The sequence below is a fragment of the Vicia villosa genome, unplaced genomic scaffold (assembly GCF_029867415.1).
Source record: "Vicia villosa cultivar HV-30 ecotype Madison, WI unplaced genomic scaffold, Vvil1.0 ctg.000927F_1_1, whole genome shotgun sequence".
NCBI lineage: Eukaryota > Viridiplantae > Streptophyta > Magnoliopsida > Fabales > Fabaceae > Vicia > Vicia villosa.
This window is the reverse complement of record NW_026705417.1, coordinates 400220-426733: the sequence shown is the minus strand read 5'-3', so window position 1 is coordinate 426733 and position 26514 is coordinate 400220. Positions and strand designations below refer to the sequence as shown.

The 26514-nt window shown below is 31.7% G+C and overlaps 3 long non-coding RNA genes across 6 annotated transcripts; 1 reads left to right on the top strand and 2 right to left on the bottom strand.

Moving 5' to 3' along the window:
* Window positions 1-5146: 5146 nt before the first annotated feature.
* On the top strand, window positions 5147-12932 carry LOC131632328 (uncharacterized). 3 transcript variants are annotated; one of them, XR_009292959.1, is made up of 5 exons: window positions 5147-5310; window positions 5405-6865; window positions 6959-7023; window positions 11009-11073; window positions 12535-12932. It is a non-coding gene; the product is annotated as an uncharacterized LOC131632328 (long non-coding RNA). The 3 variants fall into 3 exon arrangements; XR_009292960.1 differs by lacking the exon at window positions 12535-12932 and having other exon boundaries at window positions 6959-7033; window positions 11009-11352; XR_009292958.1 differs by lacking the exon at window positions 12535-12932 and having other exon boundaries at window positions 5148-5310; window positions 11009-11348.
* Window positions 12933-19878: 6946 nt separating this feature from the next.
* On the bottom strand, window positions 19879-20662 carry LOC131632332 (uncharacterized). The gene is made up of 3 exons (XR_009292966.1): window positions 20599-20662; window positions 20044-20097; window positions 19879-19935 (listed from the first exon to the last, which is right to left on the bottom strand). It is a non-coding gene; the product is annotated as an uncharacterized LOC131632332 (long non-coding RNA).
* A 2271-nt stretch (window positions 20663-22933) lies between these two features.
* LOC131632315 (uncharacterized) lies at window positions 22934-24688 on the bottom strand. 2 transcript variants are annotated; one of them, XR_009292952.1, is made up of 4 exons: window positions 24360-24688; window positions 24170-24251; window positions 23931-24070; window positions 22934-23809 (listed from the first exon to the last, which is right to left on the bottom strand). It is a non-coding gene; the product is annotated as an uncharacterized LOC131632315 (long non-coding RNA). The 2 variants fall into 2 exon arrangements; XR_009292951.1 differs by having other exon boundaries at window positions 23931-24050; window positions 24360-24687.
* Window positions 24689-26514: the final 1826 nt, after the last annotated feature.

Genomic DNA, 26514 nt, shown 5'->3' with positions numbered 1-26514 from the left:
TTAATTTTTTTATTTTATAAAAAATACATTATTAAATTTTATTTTATAATAGTAACTTAAAATATAAAAAATTTAATATTTGTCCAGGGCCTCTAAAATGTCGGGACCGGCCCTGATTGAGAGTGAGTGTAGTTCAGGATTTCATTAAAGTTAAGATTGTTGTATGATTTAGACTATAAGAAAAAGTTGTGGGATATAAGTATATTATGCATGAAATTGCTCGGGTCTGGAGACAAGGAAATTTTATAAACAAAAAAAGTAAAATCATGGCCTAGATTATTAAATTGAAATCCACTCATTCGTCAATTAATGGAGTTATGAGAACAAGAGAACAAAGTAATTTTCTCCCAAAGGATATTTTGGTTAATTATTAGTGGTCTAACATGATATATTAAGTCAAGAAAGTATTTAAGAGTATTGAGTTATTGGTTACACTAATCAAAATGGTAGATTGGAGATTTCATTAGTTAAGTAAAGGGGCGTTATGGTCATATAGCAAAGGCCATTGTATACACTTATAATGGGAGACTTAGAATGTAAAAGAATTTAAATTAAAATTTAAAAAAAAATTAAAATTTAAAGTAATTCAAATGACTCAGTTGAAATTCATTCATTTTTAAATTATTTTATTTGGATAGAGTATTAAAATAATTCATTGTTAGATTTTTGAGGTTATTTTTTATAAAATTTAGTTTTTTGGACCAAATTAAAAAATTGAAAAGTAGGGACCAATTTGCAATTTTAAAAAAATTTAAGGACCAAATTATAAACTTTAAAAATTATTAAGGATCAATTTGCAATATTTTTAAAATTTTTGGGGTCAAATTTTTAATTTTGGAAAATATGATGACCAATTTATAAAATTTGAAGAAATAATAGTAACAAATACCTTTTATGGAGTATTAGAGAAATTTCAAATTTTTTAGTTTTTGGTGTCATTTCAAAATGATTAAATTTAACTTACATATAATACTCCATAAATTTCCATCATTTTAACAATTCTTTATTTTTATATCCAAATAACAAATTTTGTGCAAATCATTTTAAATTTCCTCAAAATATTACATTACCTCATTAAAATGCTTCATACAAACACACTCTCAAGAACAATATTCAGAGTTTGGACTCTCCTCTAAATATGAAGGCTTCAAAAGATAGTTGAGAAAAGAGAAATAGGAAAAGCTCTCAATTTAATGGGAGAAGCCAGACATGTTCCTCCTTTATTTTAAGTTCATCAGCAGTGTTTTGATTATTATTATTATTTTTATCAAAAATCACATGTATTAAATATTCTACGTATTGAGCTTGGTCGCCTATATCTAAGCAAGTAAAAGCCATGAGATTATGATGAAAAAATCCATTGATGGAGAAAGATGAAAAACTCCATTGAGCTTAGTGTTGCACCCCAAAATTTGCCCATTTATTTATTCCTAGCTGGCTTAGACTTCTCGTTTCATCTGCATACCTCCATTAGGACATTAACATGACTTTGCATTCATTCATTTGATAAAGCATATAAAAGCATGGGATCAATGTCCGTGGAGCAAACTGGGATTTCATCTAAGCCTTGGCATAAGGTTATTTATTCACTCAAAGATGGTATCTGGTACTGAATCAAGGTGGCAATCGGTTCAGGTATTTTGGCAGGCACTTGATCATGCGGTCGTTGTATACATGGGTCTCTTGACCTAGGGTTTATTTCCCTAGGCGCTGGGTGGTCATGAAATCCATTAAATTCAGGGTTCTCTACGCTTGATTGATTAGTCAGTCAATGGATGGACTTCATCTATGAGCAAAAGTATTAACGTGGATTCAACATGCTCTTATTGTTTGTAATTCAATTGTATCTCAACGCCAAAGACATATATGGATTGATCAAATGGATGCGATTGATTTTCCTTTTGATATTCATGATACAAGAATTATGGTGTTTAAGACCTCACGATCCTTTCATGTGCTCGCTGCTTGTATTGAGAATCATTCATGGTCTGAGCATTAAAGTTAAAGTTATCCAAAAAATTGAAGATTATGGTGGAGTACTCATCCAAGTTTCCTAAGGTGTTCAAGTGGCATCAAGAGTTCTAAGTTCATGATTGGTCAAGAACTAATTTCAAGCAAAGGCGTCAAATCCATTCATCCTTAACTCAACCTCGTTTACATTCATCCAAAGTTCGATGTTTAAACATTATACAAATATCCAAAAAATTCCATTAATGTTCATTCAAATTTCATTCATAAGTTCATACAAAACTACAAAAATTACACAAACCATTTTCTTCACCCAAAAGGTCCAAATTCAATATCCATTACAAAATTTCAAAAAAAAAAATCATAAGCTAATCCAAGCTCCATGCACTTTACCATAAATCTTCTCCATGTCTCCAATGCCCCATATGTCATCACAGCTTTGTCAATCATACTTGCAGCATTTTAAACATGTCCAGGCCTTCTACAAGAACCGGACCTGCATAAACCATATTCTCGCACATATTCCGTAGCCATTCACACCAACGTATACCTTCACAATCTGTTCTCTTTCCACCATAAAACCTGCATACATACATATGTGCAAAAGTCAAATACCACACAACCATGAATTAGTACAAATCTCAAGCAAAGTAGAACAAATAAACCAGCAAAACGAACCGCATTGAGCCTACTGCAGCTATAACAAGACCACCGCAGCAGAGTAAGAGTTAACTGAACCATGCTGTACTTGAAATCAAACACAAACAAATTTGTTAGATTTTTAGGTAATTGTTGACATCAAAAAAATCAATAAAAAATACTTAGACTTCTTAATTAGTTTTTAGGCTAGTATTAATTTTGAAGTTTAATTGGTAATTTTCCCACATTAAAAAAGCTCATAAAAATAGTAGTATTTTTAGGTTAATTTTTTGAATTGCTTCTTTTATTTCTTTCGTACCATTTCCATGTTATTTTCGTATAATTGTTGTGTGACTTTGTTACTTTTTTTTGCCATATTTTTGGCGTATTTTGTTGTTATCATTTGTGTGCTCCTTTTAGAATATATTCCATTAGTATGTTAACATTAGGATTTAGGCTTTCATAAACAATAACAACTAGGTTAGAAAATAGGTTAGTTCCCCTTGTTCATTCTTTTTCTTTTTCAACCGTAAAAAAACCTAATAAATATCGATGAGGATCATACCGCCACTTTTCATCGTAGGAAAGAAATGATTGGGGTGTAGGCCCCGGTGTATTTTTTTTCTACTTAGCGGAAGAGAAATGATTGAGGCGTAGGCCTCGGTGTATTTCTTAACCGGTATTTAGAGAAATGATTGAGGTGTAGGCCTTGGTGTATTTCGCTAAATACATAAACTTTTTTGGTATGATCCAAGTCACAAATAAATTCCCCTTAAAAAATACCCAAGCAAAAACACTTAAAACACTTAATAAATGATCAGATTTAAAACAAAGTAAGGAAGTGATGCGAAGCCTTGTAGTGGGTTTTGGCATCATGGAATTACAATAAAAGACACAAACCCAAGTTTATTTTGCTACTAAGAACAAGTTAAGTCCTTTCCAAAAATAGGCGTGTAAGTCTCCAAATGTCGAGCATCGTGGATTGTGACCTTAACCTCTGTTCAACTAAAAAACAGAAAACAAATGGAAACTATTGAGCCGAACTACGGTAGCTTTGATTCCTTGTAAGGGATAGGTAGGCATTGGGTCGCGGGGCCTAAGCGAGCACAATTGTAAATAATTCCTTCTTTTCCCCGTATTTCATTTGCATTCATTCGCATTTAATCTTAGACATAGATTACATCCTTTAGATAGAAACAAACATAGGTGGATACCATCGAGTACGATGGGCGTGAGGGGTGCTAGAACCTTCCTCTCGCGTAACCGACTCCCGTACCCTGTTCTCTGGTCGAAAGACCTTGTTCTTATACGAGTTAGATTTCCTGGTATTCATTTCCCTCGATGGGATCAATATATTAGTGGTGACTCTGATCCATTTTTCGCGGTAGCAACACTTGGTCGCCTATAATATGTTATTTTGGTGATTTAAGTAACGCTTCGATGAATTTTGGTGGGGCATATGTGTTGTAAATATTACTGAGGATTAGATGTATTTTGGAATAACTAGTTGGGACTATTTTAATTAGATAAATGGGATAATATTGGTGTTAAAAGTAATAAGGGAGAGATGGTTAAATCAAGAGAGTTAAGTGGAACAAAAAGAGAAAAGAAGAAAAAAGGGTTTCCATTCGTACGTGAAAAAAGGGTTTTCTTGTCGTAAGTTGTAATTGGTGGATAATTTCTTCTCGGGGTGTTTTGTTTATCGCCCTTGCTCTTTTTTGTAAGTTCGTGTGAGAACTTGGGCTCTCTTTCATCAATGAATTTCTTGCTTAAAAAAAAAAAATTGTTAAACTTTTTAAACTTAATCTTTCAAGAAATATTATTCATGAAGTAATTTAGAATATTTTAAAACTATAATTCAATTTGGAACTTAAGCCTTAAAATAATACACATTTCCTACCGTTGTTAATGTAATTAAATACGTAAATAAAATATTTAAACATGCATTTCCATCAATCAAATTACCAATCCAAAACTTTTCATGATGTCTTGAGGAATTTTTTATCAATATAATGTCCGAATTCGTATTACTAATAACATAAAAGTCACATTTAAAGAAATCAAAGTTAATGAAGTATGCAACATTTGAAAGTTAAATTTTATCCTACAAAATTAATTTAGATGATTTGGTTTGAAATATCAAATTGTTGGTGTGGAGGTGGTCTTTTTGTGGAGAAATTACTCATTCTAATTATTCTTATTATGACTTTGTCAAAGAACCGTTGTGGTTTTTGTCGTAATATTAATTGGTATGTAATTTCTTTGTCGGGCTTGCGCCTCTCTTTTGTAAATAAGTTGGAAAACCCTTAATTCTCCAGTTTAATATAACTTGTTTAATTAAAAAAAAAAAAAATTGTGTTTTACTCTTTCATATCATGAAAGGTTTGCACTATTTAATAAAATTCCTTATTTTCTTAATCTAAGATGACTATTAAATGTGCTAGAGGGGCAAATCTATTTGAATTTTTTTAAATAATTATTTTAATTTTAAGAAAGATTTTTTAAAAATTTATAAATATAATGTACAATATTATTTTAATTTATATAAAGAGAGTTGGAACTTTAAAAATATAAATTGATATAACCATATCTATATTACAGAGAAAACAAATATGGCTGAAGTTATGAAATTTGTTTATATTATAATTCTCTTTATTTCTATATTTTTGGTGCAATTCAACCATGGAAGTAATAGATTTGGACGTAATACATTTATTAATACTTACAATTTCTTTGTTACTTTGTGCACAAGGTTTATCAACTATTATCTAATATTTTCTCTCATTTTTCGATATAGAAACTGGTAAATGTGTAAAAGATGCTGATTGTACAAGTTTTTTTGTGCGGTGCCCACCACCACGGGTAGTGAAGTGTAATACTAAACGATGCAGATGTGTTAGATTGGTGTCTCTTATTAATAATGTTCACATATGATTCTAAATTTAATTTGGTATTCAAGAGAGTATACAAATTCTCTTCAAGAATAATTAACACTCTTCAAAAATAAACTAGGAAGGTTCATGATTCACTGAAACAAATTATATTTATGATTCTGTTTAATTTACAATAATGACTTCAATAAAAATTTAGTTAGCTATTAAAATGGTTTTCATTTGATTTAAAATTAGTTTAAAATCAATTTATATTTACAACTTAATCTTTCAAGAAATCTTATTCATCAAATAATTTATTATAAAATTATAATTCAATTCAATTCAATTTAGAATTTAACCCTTAATTTGTGTATTCATTTGCTAATATATGTAATGTATTGAACATAAAATTCTTAAATAATGAATAATATTTTTAATATTACATGATTATTAATCAGTATATGATTTGATGGATTTGAGGGCATTGTTTTTCTTTATTGAATGGTACTGTTTTTGCTTCATTTTTCACTTGTGAAGATGTTCAAAATTTGGCTATTAAGATGGTTCATACTAAGAACATTTGGTATTTTCATAGATTTATAAATTTATTGAGTTAGTTTTGATATTACCGGTGTCGACAACATTCGTTGAAACAGTCTTTTCAGCAATGAAGTTTAGCAAGTCTAAATTGTGCAATAAGATCATTCACCGTAAAAAAATCAAATCACTTGAAGATATTGATATTATTCGAACATTCACCGAAAAAAATCTCGGAAAAGATATTTTCCTCGTAATTTTATTTAACACCCTATTATAAAGTTATCTTTCATCTCTTTTATTTTTTTATAATTATTTATATATTATATACAATAATTTACTATATTTAAATTTTTATTTAAACTTTATAACTTTTCTGACTTCGTCACAATATATAAAGAAATAAAAACTAATGAAGTATGCAATATTTGAAAGTTAAATTTTATCCAACAAAACACTCCATTAATAATTAATTTATAAAATGTCTTCTTACAACATTATTTAAATTTCTTTCACATCATGAAAGGTTTGCACTATTTAGAAAAATCGGTTATTTTCTTAATCTAAAAAGATTATTAAATATGCTAGAGGGACAAATGTATTTGAATTTTTTTTAATAATTATTCTAATTTTAAGAACGGCTTTTTAAAAGCTTATAAACATAATGTACAATATTATTTTAATTTATGTAAAGAGAGTTGGAATTTTAAAAGATATAAATTGATAAGAACCATTTCTGTATTACAAAGAAAAAAATATGGCTCAAGTTATGAAGTTTTTTTATATTATAATGATTTTTATTTCTATATTTCTGGTGCAATTCAACCATGGAAGTAATAGCTTTGGAAGTAATACTTTTATTAATACTACAAATTTTTTTGTTACTTTGTGCCCAATGTTTACCAACTTTATCTAATATTTTCTCTCATTTTTTGATATAGGAGCTGGTAAATGTGAAAAAGATTCTGATTGTACAAGTTATTTTGTGCAGTGCCCACCACCACGGGTAGTGAAGTGTAATAATAAACAATGCAAATGTGATAGTATTATATCTCTTATTAGAAATGTTCACATATAATTCTAAATTTAATTTGGTAATCAAGAGAGTATACAAATTCTCTTCAAGAATAATGAATACTTTTTGAGAGTAAACTTTTTGAGAGTAAACCATAATTTCCTCGACTTAAGGCGAATAAAACCTTCTTTTTTATGAAGATTGTCCCAAAACGCCGAGGCCGCCTTAGTTGTTTGCTTTATTACCTCCTCCGGAACTTTACCTGAAAATGAGCAAACTTGTTATCTAGAAAATGCATTTCTTTTCCCGCCTCCTCAATGTTAAGGTCAATCCAACCAAACACCTCCTTATTCCAAGACCTAATTTTGCCTTTGAGAACCTTCATTTTTTCAACCATACAATAGTCCCCGCGACCCTTAACTTCCACCTTTCTCCACTCCTCCTCAACAAAGGTGAAAAGTCCTTATGACCAAACCAAAGATTGTTGAATCTAAACGGTTTAGGTCCCCAATTCCTCCTATTGTCTTTTATATATATGGGAGCATGATCCGAAACGTCCCTCTCGCATATGTATTGACCTTCTATCTTCCACTCATCAATAAAAGAAGACGATAAAAGAAATCTATCCAATCTACTCAAGGCACTACCACTTTTATTGGACCAAGTGAACTTTCCTCCTATAGTAGGAGGATCCTCCAACTCCATCTCTTTTATAAATTCTTTGAAATCTTCGATTTCCCTTTTGTAATTCCTTTTGGATAATCCAATTCTCTCCTCCAAAGACATAACAAGATTGAAGTCTCCACCAATGCACCACGACCCGACAATGCTCCTCCCCTTCACTCCCACAAGCCTCCCCCAAGAATTCAATCTAGCATTGTGGTCGCAAGAAGCATAGATATTAACAAAATACATTCTCTTATTCTCTTTTTCCACACAAACACCTAAGAAACCCTCACCTCAAAAGCTATAAATGAGATCGAAAAGATCTTTCCTCCACATGATTAAGATACCTCCCGATGCCCCAACGGCATCCAAATGCGACCAATCCACCCTCTCATCCCCCCATAATTCTGTCACAAGAGAATGATGAATATTCTTCAGTTTAGTTTCTTGGAGAAAAGCAATGTCCACCTTTCCTCTTTGAATGTTAAAACCTATCCTCTTTCTCTTAACCCTCGAGCCTCCTCCTCTGATGTTTAGAGAAAAAATAATCATATCAACTCGTTAATGGTCTCCTTCAATTCCACGTCCCCTTTGTGATCCCGCTTCTCCATCTCTTCAATCTTTGTAACGGGATTGAAAAGTATTGAAGCATTTGATATCCCCAACTTGTTCATAGAATTCCACAAACCCACTGATGAGTTACCTAAACCCCTTTTGATCACTCTAGCGTTACAGTTTCTCACCTCAGAATGAGTTAGAGAATCATCTGAGAGAGACCTGTCCTACGAATTGCACCCCACCACTGACTTTGTGTCGTTGCCCGAATGCAAAGGGAAGACCATCTCAGCAGGATAAGAAAAGTTCTCCACTCTGTCTCCCAAATTCAAAATGTCACGCATTTGTTCTCTAACTTTTTTGGAATTCTTCAGTCTAGCACAATGATCATCGAAGCACTGAAGCTTCCCCTCCCCTTTTACGTTTCTAACGTTCTGCATGGCACCTTCCTTAAAATCCACGTTAAAAAAATCATTTTCATTACCGGACCCCACCTTATCAGCTTTAAATTTAATATGTAAATCCTTCCTTAAAGGATCTGCCAGCTGTAACAAGTTACTAGAAATAAAATTGGGCTTTGTGAAAGAAAGGCCCACACCCTCTTCCTTCTCTGGCCCACAAGAAGTGGGTCCTCCTATACTGCTGCTCCTATCAAAAAGTACCTTCTGTTTCTCCTCATTAGCTATCTTCTTCTCATCTTCCCTGCTTTTGAAAATCACCTTTTTAATGAAATCCTCTTTAACAGTGTCCTCCACCCTAGAAAAGCTTGAAATACTCTCTGATGTGGTCTGCAGCACATTGCCTGTCACAAAATCGTTCCCTTTGTAACCTAAATCCTTATCACCTTTCGCTTCAAACTTGTCTCCCTGCTCCACTGAGCACCGCTTCTCCGTGCTCCTGACACCACTCGAACAATCCCCATCCATAGCACCGAAACCCGCGCCCCCTACCTGCTCCAGATTTTCCGCCGGTGTTTCTCTCTCCAACAAACAATCAGCGTCGTCCGGTGCCTCCGAAGAGTATTCCGATGCCGACCATGCTTCCGCCTCCGATCCCGCCGTAGATCCGTCCAGATCAGCCACCCTCACCGTCGCATCCTCCTTCACCAAACATTGGAACCACTCCCCGTCAATGGAGACATCCACTTTCATATTAATCGTTTCCACTTTGGCAGTAAAAATCATCAACTTAGTGACATCCATCCTGATCTGTTTGTCCTCTAAAACATCCCCGTTGGCCACCACCCAAATGTCTGAGAGGAGAAGTTCGCAGAATCTTCTATTCCTCACAAAGCATGGGATACCGAAAAATGGACACCCACACAGATGTGAAACATTCAACATCATTCTTCTGCCATTTCCGGACCTCCTTGAACCATCTATCTTTCCACTCCCCAGCGTTCCTCATCAACCTACCTAAATCTCCATCCACGTTTTCCTCTAACAAGCAGAGATTTGGTCCCAGAGGAGTTGCAACGACTGTGAAGATGCCCTCAGCCAAGAGGCTGTTACCTACGCCAAAGGCCATCCCAGGTGATCTAACAATCCCCACAATGGCATTTCGATATTTGTTTTGCTCATCTATACTAGATCTATAGAAAAGGGTTTTATTAGTTTCCTCCTTAGTACTGACCTCCCCTGTTTTTAAGGTCTGTTTATGATACTTCTCATCGATCCCCATGTGTTTGTTTAAAAACCCTGAAGAATCTATGTTTTTCACTGAATCCGCATACGTTTTGAATTGCTCTTTGTTTCCTATGTTCCTTGCTCCCCCTATTGACTCACCCAGCTTCTGTACTCCCACCTTGATGCCCCTTGAAAACCCTACTTCATTTCCTTTAGGCAAATCTTGTCTCAGCTCCTTCCTTTTGAACTTAGACACATTAGCCTTCAATTTCCTTCCCTCAAGCCAGAGATTGTCCAGTTTAACCTCCAGCAATCTAACATCTTCAACATTAACGAATCTCACGAACCCATATTTCTCGCCTCTCCAGTCCTTCTTTGGTGGGATAACAATCTCATCCACCACACCAAGTTCCTTAAATTCAAAAAAAATGTCTCTTGCTCTCCATGAATGATTAAAGTTCATTATGAAGAACGAGGTAATTTCGCCCTTGGCTCCTTCTAAAGAATTTTTCAAGATGTCCCATCTGCTTCTACCTCTGTCAAAACTCCCCTTCCTTCTAACCTCTTGCCACCCCCCATTAGCAGGAATCCCTTGAGAAGTCATAGTAGCACAGCAGCATTCAGACTAGCAGTACTTATGTTTAGCTTTGGTTTAATATATCTTATTTACTAAAATAAAATAAAATTGTGTTTTACTCTTTCATATCAAGAAAGGTTTGCATCATTTAATAAAATTCCTTATTTTCTTAATCTAAAATGACTATTAAATGTGCTAGAGGGACAAATGTATTTGAATTTTTTTTAATAATTATTCTAATTTTAAAAACGATTTTTTTAAAATTTATAAATATAATGTACAATATTATTTTAATTTATATAAAGAGAGTTGGAACTTTAAAAGATATAAATTGATATAACCATATCTATATTACAAAGAAAACAAATATGGCTGAAGTTATGAAATTTGTTTATATTATAATTATCTTTATTTCTATATTTCTGGTTCAATTCAACTATGGAGGCAATAGATTTAGACGTAATACATTTATTAATACTTACAATTTCTTTGTTACTTTGTGCACAAAGTTTATCAACTATTATCTAATATTTTCTCTCATTTTTCGATATAGAACGGGATGGATGTGTAAAAGATGCTGATTGTACAAGTTTTTTTATGCGGTGCCCATCACCACTGGTAGTGAAGTGTAATAATAAACGATGCAGATGTGATAGTATTATATCTCTTATTAGAAATGTTCACATATAATTCTAATAAATTTAATTTGGTAATCAAGAGAGTATACAAATTCTCTTCAAGAATAATTAATACTCTTCAAAAATAAACTAGGAAGGTTCATGATTCACTTAAACAAATTATATTTATGATTCTGTTTAATTTACAATAATGACTTCAATAAAAAATTAGTTAGCTATTAAAATAGTTTTCATTTGATTTAAAATTAGTTTAAAATCAATTTATATTTACAACTTAATCTTTCAAGAAATCTTATTCATCTTAGAATTATAATTCAATTCAATTCAATTTAGAATTATAATTCAATTCAATACAATTTAGAATTTATAATTCAATTCAATTCAATTTAGAATTTAGAATTATATTTACAACATTATTTAAATTTATTTTATATCACGAAAGGTTTGCACTATTTAGAAAAATCGGTTATTTTCTTTGGGTTTTTCTAACCTATGCAACATTGAATAGGATAAGGGGAATTATAACATTATTTATTTTTATATAAATTATCATATTAATTATTTTTCTTTTAAAAAGTAATATTTTATATTTTCTCTCTGCTATCCAATTAATGGATCAACATAAATAATAATAAATATGGTAATTTATATTTAAAAATAGTGTATTAATTGTCTCTTATCCTATGCAAGGTTGTATAGGTTTGAAAAATCCTTTTTCTTAATCTAAAATGATAATTAAATATGCTAGAGGGATTAATTTATAAACATGTCTTCTTACAACATTATTTACATTTCTTTCATATCATGAAAGGTTTGCACTATTTAGAAAAATCGATTATTTTCTTAATCTAGAATGATTATTAAATATGCTAGAGGGACAAATGTATTTGAATTTTTTTTTTTTTAATAATTATTCTAATTTTAAGAACGACTTCTTAAAAGTTTATAAACATAATGTACAATATTATTTTAATTTATGTAAAGAGAGTTGGAACTTAAAAAGATATAAATTGATATATCATGAAAGGTTTGCACTATTTAAAAAAATCGGTTATTTTCTTAATCTAAAATGATTATTAAATATGCTAGAGGGACAAATGTATTTGAATTTTTTGAATAATTATTCTAATTTTAAGAACGACTTTTTAAAAGTTTATAAACATAATATACAATATTATTTTAATTTATGTAAAGAGAGTTGGAACTTTAAAAGATATAAATTGATAAGAACCATTTCTGTATTACAAACAAAAAAATATGGCTCAAGTTATGAAGTTTGTTTATATTATAATGATTTTTATTTCTATATTTCTGGTGCAATTCAACCATGGAAGTAATAGCTTGGGAAGTAATACTTTCAATAATACTACAATTTTTTTGTTACTTTGTGCACAACGTTTACCAACTATTATCTAATATTTTCTCTCATATTTTGATATAGGAGCTGATAAATGTGAAAAAGATTCTGATTGTACAAGTTATTTTGTGCGGTGCCCACCACCACGGATAGTGAAGTGTAATAATAAACGATGCAGATGTGATAGTATTATATCTCTTATTAGAAATGTTCACATATAATTCTAATAAATTTAATTTGGTAATCAAGAGAGTATACAAATTCTCTTCAAGAATAATGAATACTTTTTGAGAGTAAACTATTGTCATACCCGTGCGAAAGCACGAATACCTATTTTGTCACGTTTATTTTGTTTAATATTGTATTTTTTTTAATAGAAAAAGGTTATTTTGATTCATCAATCAATAACTTCATATTCTCATTATCATTTGATATTTTGATCAATAATTTTAAATTACCGTTAATATCCAATATTTTGATCTCTAACTTCTATTCCCGTTAATATTTAATATTATGATTAATAAACATCACTTTTCCATTAATATTCATTATTTCGATCAATAACTTTATGTTCCCGTTAATATTCAATATTTTGATCAATAATTCATGTTCTCGTTAATATTCAACATTTTATTCAGTAACTTCTTGTTTTCGTTAATATTCAATATTTTTATCAGTAATTTCATATTTTGCTAATATTCATTATTTTGAGCAGTAATTTCGTATTCCAGTTAATATTTCAAATTTGTTCACGTTAATATTCAATATTTTGATCAGTAACTTCATGTTCCCGTTAACATTCATTATTTTGACCAGTAACTCCGTGTTCCCGTTAATATTCATTATTTTGATCAATAACTTTGTGTTCCCGTTAATATTCCAAATTTGTTTCCGTTAATATTCAAAAAAATTATCTTTAACTTAATGTTTATGTTAATATTCAAAATAATTATCAGTAACTTCGTGTTCTCGTTAATATTCAATATTTGTCAATAACTCCGTGTTCCCGTTATATTTATTATTTTGATCAGTAACTTCGTGCTCCCGTTAATATTCAAAATTTGTTCCCATTAATATTCAAATTTTGGATCAGTAACTTAATGTTTCCGATAATATTCAAAATTTTGATCAATAACTTCGTGCTCTCGTTATATTTAATATTTTAATCAATAAATTTAAAAATGTTGATTAGTAAATTTCAAAATGTTGTAGTGTAACATTCAATATTTTGATCAGTAAATTTCAAAATATTGTAGTGTAACTTAAAATGTTTATTGTCTTGTTGTTTAAATATACATAGACAATTCCACCGAAAACTCTCATACAACCTCCACTTAAAAAAAACTACCACTGTTAAGAACAAAAGTAAAAGAAATTCTATACGTGCCACGATGATGACTAAGTGATCAAAATCCCATGAAAAAGGTGTTAGATACTCGATTAATTTTTGTTCAAGAATTGATAGGGTTTACGGTGAAAATGTTGTTAGTTTTAGGAGTTATGTGGCTATACAAGGTAGAAATAAATTTAACATTTTCATAGATGATTGGAGTGAAGTTTCTTGTGAATTAAAAGCTCAATATGGACCAATATTACAACTTTTTTTTTAAATTTTATGATTTGTTTAACAAGTATATATGGCCATTTAATTTTTTGGTTTAATACTATCAATTTTATTATGTAAACATAATAAGTGTCATTGTTATAGACAATGATAAGTTGAAAAAGAAATGGATTGCATGTGCTAGTGAGTAAGCAGGGGCGGAGCTATAGCCCAGCGAGCCCGGGCACGCGCCCAGGCTCAACCCCTTCTTTCGTTGTATACTTCCTATCTAATAATTGATTTTTTAGACAAAACTAGGGTCAAAATTAGTAATTTTTAGACAAAATTAAGGGCAAAATTAGTAAAAACAGGGTGTAAAATTTTTGGACAAAATTAAGGGCAAAATTTTTAGACAAAATTAAAGGTAAAATTAGTAGAAACAAGTTGTAAAATTAGTAAAAAAAATCTGCCCGGTCTCCTTAAAATTTCTGGCTCCGCCACTGTGAGTAAGAGATATGAACAAATGTGTCGCACTCGTATCAATGATAAAAATCAAAGAGACATCATTATTGAAATACATACCTCAAATAAAATCATCGGATCCCGAGACACCCATGCCACTAAGGGCAAAAACTTTTCCATTATCCGTCGCTTTATTGGGCTTCTGATATTGTGTATTAATATGAATTGGCTCTCCACAGTTGAAATAAGCCACAACTGCTTTTTTGCATTTCGTAGCACAATGTCTTGATTTTCCATACTTGAATCACTTCAGAATTCTAGTGTGTAAAGAAGAGGAGAGGCGCTTGCTTTATGTAGGAGAATAATTTGCTAAAAAAGTAAACGATAGATGCACAAAACTATTTGTCCAATCAATTGGACAAGAGATATGTTCAAATTTTGGTAAGTTTGGATACAAAATTTTTACCAATCATTAAGACACTATTGAAAACTGATAATATAATCATTTTTCTTTGTCCACTAGATTGGCTTTAGGCCCCAATCGATCGGAGAGCTCAAAATATGCTTTAAATGAAGTTGATATTTTTCTAATCAAATGGCTAAGACTTGAAATTATTTTAGGTGTTTTGTTCATTAAGAAGGAGGTTAAAAAGGCTTTTATGTGTTTGTGTGAGTTTCTTTAATTATTGTCTTAGGAGTTACTTCATCTCTTTCACAACTTGAAGGGTTTCAAAAACCTTTGTCAAATACATCAATCATATAATCAATTAAATTGAATCTTGAGCTTCATAATAAACATTAACTTTAATTCTAAAAATATTTCCATTATCATTTGACTTATTCTTGTAAATTATTTTGTGCCAATGATATTTGTAGAAGTCGGTTTAAGAACAATTTACCACACTTCATTTATATTATCTCTTTATAATTAACTAATTCTTCATGATCTTAATAGGATAATTATTCTCAATCCTTCATGATGGTTCCTTCTTCTGAAACAAAATCTTCATCATCATATGAATATCCATTTTCTTAAGCAGAATGCAAGTTGTATTTCTTATTGTCTGGAACATCTTCCTCAACACTTTTACTAGTGAGAGCAAAATCTTTGTCTTCTTGAGGAATCCCTTCAATTTTGTCATCATTAACAATGAAATTTATTGATTCCATTATAGGTTGGTATGCTACATAAGTAATCTATATGCCTTATTTTTAATGTAATACCTTAGAAAGATGCCTTCAGTTTCTTAGGATCAAGCTTCTATCGTTGTTCCATATCAGCAAGAATATAACAAATACTGCCAAACACATAAAAATATTTAACATTTGTCTTCCTCCCTCTCCATAGTTCGTAATTAATATGTTGCCTCAACAACATTGGTGAAATTAGTATGAAATCAAAATTTACACCTTCCTTTAACTTTGAATGAGGGACAACACTTTAGACTCACTCAAGTATTCTTATAATACTTAGAATCAAATATATATATATATATATATATATATATATATATATATATATATATAAAATAATTGGTTAACATTATAATTATATATATTAGTTGGATGATTGGCAAGTCACTGTCAGTTTGGGTAAATAAAATTAATCTATTTGTTTAATGCTATAAAAACATATTAAGAAAAAACATATGTTTAATGGTTATAATTGATATAAAACATATTTAGAAAAAACTATAACAAACAAATATGTTCCTTAAAATACAATTATTATTAGATATTTGTTTAACGGTTATAATTGATAATTTTCTTTTCTCATAAAATTCAAATTCAAACTAAAAGAAAAAATATTTCATAAAAACTTTGAGAAATATAATGATGCTATAAAAACATATTTAGAAAAAACTATAACAAACAAATATGTTTCTTAAAATACAATTATTATTAGATATTTGTTTAACCGTTATAATTGATAGTTTTCTTTTCTCATAAAATTCAAATTCAAATTAAAAGAAAAAATATTTCATAAAAACTTTGAGAAATATAATGATGCTATAAAAATATATTTAGAAAAGACTAAAACAAACAAATATGTTCCTTAAAATACAATTATTATTAGATATTTGTTTAATGGTTATAATTGATAGTTTTTTTTTCTCATAAAATTCAAATTCAAACTAAAAGAAAAAATATTCATAAAAATTTTGAAAAATATTATTTTGTTGGAACTAAATCATCACTCAAATAGAGTAATGAAAAATATTATTTTGTTGGAACTAAATCATCACCCAAATAGAGTAAAAACACTAGGATACTTCTTTTAGGTTTGAATTTAGTAGTAGACTAGATTCGAATATAGCCTAATAATCTGAGTCGATCAAATTAAAATTAGGAAATAAAAATAAAAATTGAGTTTTAATAACTACTAATAGATTCATCATCTTGGTATCAAATGAAAAAAAATTACTACATAGTCACTATTAGATTCATCATCTTGGTATCAAATGAAGAAAAATCAAAATCACTACTAATATCTAATGAAGCTTACCGGAGTGGAAGTCTGGCCGCGGAGGAGGAAGAATGCCCGTGAAATCAGTGGTGGCGGACGGCAACGGCGGCTGGGCGCAAAATTAGTGGAGGCGTGGCGGCTGATGACGAAAACGTTAAAAGGCAGACGACAACGGCGGCTGGGAGCAAAAATCCGTGAAGGCGGACAACAGCGGCGGCTTAGAGCGAAATTCTATGGAGGCGGACAGCGGCTGGTCGCGAGAACGACGAGGAAGGACGGAGGCTGGTCGCGGGTTGAAGGAAGGAGAAACTGTCGCGTGAGAGAGAGGCTACACGTGGGAACGGAGAAGAGAAAAGAAATATTATGTTTTGTGTGGAAAAGGGGGGCTAGGGTTTTAGTGGGGAATGACACTTTTCCCATCGGGTTTGTACATGGGCTGATGGAAAAGTTCCAGTTAGTGCACTACTTTTCTCCCATCGGTGCCTTTATGGCTCGATGTAAAAACACATTTAGTAAATCTTTTCCCATTGGTGACTACTTGTGCCAATGTAAAAGCCCATTTAGTTCACCTTTTCCCATCGGTTCTAAATTACACCGATGTAAAAGCCCTTATAAACCATTTTCGTTTTAATTACAAGTTTGCCACCGTGATTTTTTTCCATCATTTGAATTAAATGTCTGATGTAAAATTACTAAATTAAATCTTTTTTCACATCAGTTTGTTATAAAATCTGATGTAAAATCCTTTGACAAATATTTTTCACATCAGTTATCTTGATACTTGATGTAAAATCTTGAAACCAAATGTCTTATTTTTAGTAGTGATAACCTTAATACCTAATTGAATTGTTATTCGATTGAGTATAATAACCCGATCACTTCTAAAAGATGGAAAAAGTGATGTGTTCTTTATAGTTTTGAAAATACAAAAATATTGTATATTGAGATCAAACCCATGACCATTTCAAAATTTTCCCATGATTGGCAAATAAATTGAAGGAAAAAGTAATGCACTTTTTATGAAAGAGTTATTACACTACTAGAAATACTCAAATTTCCTGTAGATTTACCTGCGAATTTTAGTTAAATTTCCGCAGGAAACACTTTACCTGCGGATTTTCCTGCGGTTTCTTGTCCCCAGCTAAAACCTTCGTGGGTAATATCTTCGGCAGGAAGTTCCGCAGGTAACTCCGCATCTAAATCCGTAGGTAAATCCGCAGGTACATTATTTAAAAAATAAAAAAAAATAATTTTATTCAGTCTCTAGATATGTATTGCTTCTACTAAATACTAAACAATATATATAATCACGAAAAGGAAATTTAATCCTTTTAAAAGTGCTAAAAAGTCCAAATAAAAAACAAAAAGGTTAGTAAGAAACCATTTTCACAATAAGCAGTGCTAGCTCAGTCCAAATTCATCAATAGTCAGTGACTCAATATAAAAATCTATAAGCATGCTTACTTTGGTATCTAGTATGAAGTATCAATTTATATAAGATCCAAAATTGGTCAAAGAGTATATGTTGGCAATGGCATCTAGTATGTGACATCAATTTTTAAAAGAATTTGGAAGAGATATTCAGCTGGTCAGGAGTTATGATTTCTTCTTCCTTCATATAAAATTTAGCTTGGAACAGCATTTTACATAGGCTATATCACATATACAGCTTGCTAATTCTTGAACTAGTGTGTATCATTAAATTGATCATTTTCATCACCATTAATTAAAGCAGCCTAAAAGTGACTAAAATAAACCATATGATTGATTGTAATATAAAGTCAGTGTATAACTCCCGAGAGTTTTTAGTCGGGCCTAAGAAAATCTGAACCCTACATGGGCCGGGCACGACAGAAGCCCACTCCAGCTTTGGTTATTCTTGTAGTTCTTTCTGACATATTCCTATGTATAGTTTTGTCATTTTGTTATAAAACATCACTATTGATATTGGTTATTCCACATAGATTTCAGTTACACTAACAATTCTCCAATCTAATAGACTAATAAATTAGAAGCAACTAACTAACTAACCCAATCGTTGCGCCTCCTGTATTTCTTAACGCCACAGCATCACCAACGAATTATTCTGTTTGGCGATTCATTGATACTTACATGTAGCATTAATAAGAGAATCAGTTTGTATGGCTGGTTACGCATCATTTGTGCATTAATAAGAAAATCAAAAGATCCTTTAAGTTCCCTCGATTCTTCTTTTGAGAAATTTGGTAGCCTTTTTCCCACCAAAGTTTGCATGCATTTTGGATATTTGCCTCTTGTGAGTGGATTCATATACCTGAGGTAAAATGTAGATGTAGATTTTAGTAGCCTTTTTCCCACCAAAGATTGCAAATTTCATATGTTAATCATTTATATATATAGTCATTAACAATCTATTTGATCTATGATCTATCATGCATGATTTATATCAAGTTTCTACTTCCTACAATTTCATTATTAGACAATCCTTGTTATAAGAAAGCTTCCTACAATTTCATTATTAGACAATCATTATTAGAGAAAAATGATTAAAAATAATATGTAATTCATTCAGAATATTCAATGCAATTTATCCAAAAATGAAGATAACAAATGAAAAACAGAAGTAGAAGAATCAGTGGATAAACCTGAAATGACGTGCAGAAACGGAATCACAAAACGGAGAAACTGAAAGGCGGCGACTGTGAAACAGTGAGCGAGACCGGGCTAGTAGTTAACAGCGGTAATTGAAGGTTCCTACGAAACTCACCATTCACTATCACAATGCCTAAAAGTATATTAACAAGTTAGAGAGTTACTTGTGATGTAGAAGCACACCATACATCCCATCAGGCCTCATAGCATGAGATAATATGTATCTTGAATGTTAAAATAAAGTACAGGCAAGATGTGGGGATGGGGAAAGCAATCAAATGGGAACATCTTCATGTAGACGGTAAACCAACTGATAATTTTCTTACTTTATCTTTGAGTTGAAGTGATGACTAGTAAATTCAGATTGTGCTCCAACAGAATTCTGAATGTACACATCAAATTGTTTGCACTCAATTCCTCAACAAAATGCACAAGTATTCAAAACCAACATACTGTAACAGTAAACAGCCAGCAAAAACATTTCACTTACAGCCCATGTGAAAAGCAAGGTGACATCTGTTGTTGTTTTGCCCAAATTATTCAGCTGTATCAAATAAAATTGACTGATTACCATTAACTTTATATATTTAAAGCTATAACCTAGATTCTAATGAAGTGACTTTTGCCTACCGTGAAAGTAAAAACTGACACAGGATAGTTACTCTCCTTGTAGTTATGGGGTATCACAGGCGAAATCTGGCGACAAACTATTTTCAATGTTGGATCAGGTTCTGCATTTGAACAATAGAGATGATCAATGTAAGAGATGCAATGCAGTATAATTCATAAATCTTGTAATGGACTTGGAAGTGAGCCAATTAACGTAGCTTACGCTCATATATTGTCCAAGCTCTTGGGTATAATGCGTGATATGTGGAACTTGTTCCATTCAAATTCCAATCCCATGATTTAATCCCTGATGCTGGATTTTCTCTAAATATAAATAAGATTTCTTATTTAAAATTAAATTTAGAGATTCTAAATCTGGCATTAACAGTGATGAATTAGTGAGTGTAAAATTAAAAGACAATCTATAATAACTCACTTCAATATATTCGGATTCCCTGAGCATAGTACAATTGAATATTTTTCAGCATTTGAATAGGAAAGCGATAAATAGCGAACTAAATTTATCATATATATAGACAAGGGTGGATTGCAGTGGTCATACATTGTGGCATACCTATCAAATAATGGACCTAACATTGTATCCATGCATCATCTCAACATGGAACAACTCACAAAGACATTATCTTCTTTATTTAATATGAGCAAACTTGTTTTATATAATTTAATTCAACCAATTATCATCAATAATAATCCATTCAATAATTTAATAGATTCTACCCAAATTAACATCATAGTAGAATATCAAATTAGTTGTAATCATGCATGACCAATGTAAAAAGAAAAATCAATGTCACTTTGACCCCTGTTTTTTTGCCAATTTCCCTATCGTAATTTATTTTCTTATACATCTTTTTTCCTCCATTTAATATATCATTATCTCTCCTATTTTACTTCAAAGTCATACATCTAATCCAATTAGTCCATGGAAAAAGAATAAATAAAAAATTGCAGCTGGTCATTTGGTACAGGAAAGCTGCGATAGACTTTCACATGAGACCAAACCGTTTCAACTTTGTATGCGATTAACATCAATATTGGAGTACTCTAAATGTTTAGCAGCTGTTGTAGGCATAGTTTATCATATAATAGGAAAGCGATAAAGAGCGAACTAAATTTATCATATGCTAAAATACTTGCAAGACAAGTGATCAAGTGGTATATTATGGGTTCATCAACCTAAAATACAGTTAATAGGAACAAAAGGTTTTGCAATATCACCTTTGCCACTATTTTTGAATCTTTCTTTCCTTTGAGAATCTTTTCCAATATGATGTGAAAGTAGTGTCCAAACTCCAAAGGGTCCAAGATAAGCCTCTCCAAGAAATTGCATGCAATAGAATATTTATAAATAAGACTCCTATAGTGATATATATAGTATATAACAGAAGACAAAAGACAATCAAAACTGCAGTAGCAAAATCGTGTGAAAAAGTCAAAGCTCAAAAGAGCTCAAAAAATGACCTTCAACATATTTATAAGTTCAACAATAAATAAATGATCTCTTACTTTTAAACCCTTTATAAAAATGATTCCAAATGCAACCATTTGTTTTCAAAGGTTGTTTTAGTAATTAACGAATTATAAGCTCTTTTGCTCTCCCACCATCCAAAGCATTGCAAGGTAATTAACGAGATAATAAGAAAAACATATAGTGCGGGCATGTAGTAGAAAATTCGAAGATTTAAAAGCTTCCATGCTGGTTTTTCTTATGCAGAATTCCAAACACAAATGCTGACAACAATATGAAAGAAAATGTGTTATGAGTTATGACGAATATGCTTTTTGAATTCATGTGTGTGAAAACATTAACACTAAATCTTCCTAAAAACAGAATAGTAAGGGAAAGCTCAAATCTTCAAGTGTTCCATCACAGGTCCTAAAACTACATCAACAATAGTAAGCAAAATTGAAAAAGATAGCAATACTCAAACTACCATGTTCACGACCGGTTCAAGAGTGGACATGTTTAAATATCAACCAAAATAACACTAAATTTGAAAAACATAATGATAAGTAAACTAACTTCTAATAACTGGCTTGTCAAATAGCATGATCAGGATCTCATGCAGTATCACCAAAACTCATCAATGAACAAACATAACTTCACATGTGTCATACCCCAATTTTTGACCCCCCTGAGATGTCACATCCCAGGCGTCAAATTCAAAAATATTTCTTGATCGGTTTGGAAGCCGTGATCAAGATTCCATTCATTCACTCATTCATTGCAAAATAATTTCATGTCCATGGAGTTTTTTCAAATAAAGTGCGCCATTTCCAATTTGTGGATTCAAGAGGATGTTTGGAATTGATTTCATGCTTTTTGGCCTATGGATTCATCATAATAAAGAAGATTGGCTCATGTGAATTATTTGGAATTTTGAAACAAGATCAAGATCATTCATGGGAATTTCTTCAAGTTTTGCAAGAGGATATCTTTTAGTTTATTTGTTGAAAGATAAATTCAAGTGATTATTCAAGATCATGAATTTAAGGATTGTGAATCCAATATCATTTCAAAATTCATGGTACAAGAACACTTTTCAAGACTTGAAATTTAAATTTCTCACTAGCCCAAAGGTATTCTACCATTCCTATTCAAGAACTACCATGGATCATTCAAATTTGCAAAATTCAAAGTTCACTCAAGAATATTCAAACTTCATGTTTGAATAACAATTTCATTCAAAGTTCTAAAAGGAGATTCAAGCATTACAAGTGAAGTTCTTTTACATGAACCAATTTCTAAATTCCAAATGAATTACAAAATGGACTTCATTCAAAATTCATGTTACAACATTCAAAGTTCCATTGATTCTCAAGAATACAAGGTCCAAATTCATACAATTCTAAGGTGGAATGAATTGGAATTACAACAAGCGAAAATACAAAGTTTTCTTGAATTCATTCTTCAACCTTCAAGCTTCCATTCTTCAAGTCCAAGTTTCTTCATTCTTTCTTCAAGTCCTCATGTGACATGAAAAAGAAACAAAAAAGGTGGAATTAGCAAGTCTCACAAAAAATAATTCAAGAGGGCCCAAAAGCCCAATTAAAGTCAAAAAGTCAAAAAAAGTCAAAGAAAGTCAAAGAAATATATTTTATGTCATACTACTACACTTAGAAGTTACCAACTTTGACATAAAATGAAGCATTGTCGTGGAACTACAAGAGTTGTGAAGGGAATCTTTCCCTCCCATGTGCATGTTCCTCCCATGTGCACAAATTTGTGAGCTTTGCCATTAAGCAAACTTAGCATGAAAGAAACTTTTGCAATGATTATTTTGGGAAAGAATATTCTTTGCAATGATGACAACTTAGTAACTAAGTGAGCTTAAGGACTAAGCTTTGGTTCCAAAATGACCAAAATTATCCCTCACTTTTTCCTCTATAAATAGAGGAGAGACACACAAATGAAGGAAACGAAAAAAAAGAGGGGAAGAGTAACACATAGAATTCTCATACTTCTAAGTGTTATTCTACAAAAAAAGAGAGAAAGAGTGAAAAGGTAGTGGTTCTTCATACCTTACTTGAAGATCTTCATCTTCAAGCTTTCAACAACTTGAAGTTCCATCTTCAAGTTCTCCCACAATCCAAAGAGGTGTTATGGCATCACCTTCATCAAAAGCCTACAACAATTTAAAAGAAAGAAAGGTTGTTAGTAACAACAATTCAAAGTTGTTTCATCATCAACAACCACACGGTTTCAATTCAACAAACCGCAAGGAGGGAGAAAAGAGAGCAACTCACGGTTTTGTTCATCTTCATATCACCTTCAATCAAACTGCAGCAACAACATAATCACTTCAACACAAAAATTCAGCAACAACAACAGTTGCAATAACAACATCACCGAAGGTTCTTGCTCACCTGCAGTCAAAACACCGACACTGCAATCATTCACAATTGCAACAAAAATTCAGCAAACAGCAACAATTCATAGTTGCACAGCAGCAGTAATCCAGAAAACAAAAGGGGTAAGCACATACCTCAACATAATCCTGCGAACAACTTGTCATCACAGGTAAGTAGTTTCCACCTTAACTCTTAATATTATTGATAAATCTGAAACTGCAAACATGTATTCTGTTTTATCATATGAAAAAAATCGAAAATAGATAGATTATATAATTGTTATTATACCATAAAAAAGGAAAACGAAATTGGGAAAGCAAATACCTGGTTTTATATTTCTGAAATCAGTTCACAACTTAAGTTGTTCTTGTTGGTATGAGCTTCGTTTTTCCTCCCATGGCCGCCGTAGACTTTCTGTTCGGTAGTCGCTATTGTTGTTGTTCATAAACGCAGAACCAAGAGGGTTTTTGTTGTTGTTCACCGTGAGAGCGAGTTGCTGTTGTTGTTGTTGTTTTTCAAACGAGAGAGAACAGAGAGACGACGAGAAACCGCGAGCAGAGAGAGCTTCGGTTTGTTGTTTTTGTTCCTCCTTTGTTTTTTGTTCGTGAACGATGAAGAGAGGGAGGGGGCAATTTGGCCTCTTTGTTTCGTTCTCTAGGGTTTTCTCAACCCAGGTGTGTAGTAACATGGGCGGATCCGGGTCACACTGACCCGACCCGGTCCGGCCCAACCTTTTTTTTTTATTTTTATTTCAGCTCTTCATTTGGGCTGCACCTCCCATATGTTCTTAAAACACCTCCTTGGCCCATTGCTAGTTTTTTTAATGGTCTCTTTAATTTTATTTAAAAAGATTATTATAAATAAAACTTAGTATTCTAATCCTTATTAAAAACTCCAAAAAAATATATATTAGATACATATTTATGTTTTTTTGTTTCTAATTATTTTCTTCTTTTATGAAAAATCACAAAAATATCTTTATTAGATTAATTTCTTTTGAATTTGATATTTTTATATTATTTTGTACAATTAATCATTTAAATTTTATTTGATTACTGTTGCATATATTATTCGAATTTTCTCACTTCATCCGAGACTTCGAGATTATTTCTCTGTTATTCTCTGGCTTTGTCTGTTTTGTTTGGTCTTCCATTTGCTGTAGAAGTCCTTAAACAATTACTGGACGATCATGGAATGTTGTAAGCTGTGAGCTTATCCGACGTTCTATTTTGCTGGTGTGGATGCTTAATACCTGTTGAGATCCCAATTTATTCCAAACATATCACTTGATGATCAAGGTAACACCTCAAACTCAGAAATCCAATTTCTCATTATTCGAGGTAAGCCTAAAACTCATAAAACTGTTTTCACAACGGTAATCATTTCAAATCATAAAATCATTTCAAATTGCTTTTACACCAGTACTGCAAAGTACTGGGCCTCTAATAGAGTGTAAGTCCCAAACACCTTCTCTTCTTAGCTTGTTTTCAAAACTGTATTTTCAAAATCTTCTTTCTGTTTTCAAAACATTCTTCTCCTATGTGACCTTTGTCCATCTTCACTTCTTCTGTTTTCAAAAATCATTAACTGTTTATCATAAAGTACATTCAACTATTATCCACCAATTACTGTTGAGGCTCTGTACATACTTCTTCAATGGCCTCCACTCCATCCAGGTTAGGCTTTACAAGCTTTCAATTTACAGTCTTTATTTAAATTACTGTCAAATATAAACTGTGCATATATTAGTTTAGAACTGCGTTTGAGTATAAACCTTAGGACAGTTAAACTATATATATATTATAGGAATATGACCTAGGATTGAGAATGTCTTCCCGGTGAAGGCTCTTTCCTAATTAGAGATCTGTAGTTCAAACCCCCAAGATGAATTATTCCCGGTGAAACATCTTGGCAAAAACCTTAGAATCCAAATAAATAGGACACATCCACCCAAAGAGGAATTATTCCCGGTGAAACCTCTTACCCATTTGCTTAGAGCCAAAATAAGTTCAAAACCACATAAGCTTTCTCTTGTGCTATAACAAGGACCCTCGATTAGCCTCCTCTTGGGCTTTGTACAAGGACCCACAGGCTTCTTAAAAGCATTTCCAGCTTCCTCTTGAGCTTGTATACAAGGACCCATCAGGTTTCTTATAAACATAGGAACAGGTCTTTAGTCACCTTTTAGCCTACCCTGGTGAGTTTCTTCCAATTTAAACCAGACTTTAAACAAGCTAAGTTTGTCTCAATTTCACATTGAGTACACCTTTTTGGAATGAGAGACATGGACAGTCTCTGTCACCCTTATCTTCATCAATCCTCCTTAGTAGAGTCTAGGATCTATGTTTTGGTCATCCTCAGCATTGAGTCAGCCTTCATCTTGGGCTTTAAACAAGAAGTCTCCACTAGATAATCTTTCTGCCATCTTTTCATTTCAACAAAAATCCCTGGAAAGGGTTAGCCTCCAAAGTCAATTAAA